Below are 386 nucleotides of genomic sequence, written 5' to 3' on the forward strand. Positions count from 1 at the left end.
CAGACATCTGTTAAGTTTGTTTTTCATTTATATATATACATAAATGTATCTCATTTTTTATTATAATAAACATTCTTGTGAATAAATGTCTTGTATGTAATCTGTATTTACCGGTAACCTAAACATCGACTCCTGAAAAAAAAAAAAACTTCGTAGGGAAATGAAAAACAATAAAGCTACATTGAATGTAACTGGCATAAAACTAGTTGAGCCAACAACTATTATTATGCATTGACATGAAAACCCCTTGCAAAAGAAAAAAAAAAGATAAATAGAATTTAACTACCTTAAAATCCATTGAAATTCATTGACATCTAAAGAACTAACGTTCTCTTTGGAATGGGTTTGACAACAGGGATTACTGGAATACCCTGAGAAATGCATGC

This window comes from Palaemon carinicauda, chromosome 27 (genome assembly GCF_036898095.1).
Source record: "Palaemon carinicauda isolate YSFRI2023 chromosome 27, ASM3689809v2, whole genome shotgun sequence".
In the NCBI taxonomy this organism is placed as follows: domain Eukaryota; kingdom Metazoa; phylum Arthropoda; class Malacostraca; order Decapoda; family Palaemonidae; genus Palaemon; species Palaemon carinicauda.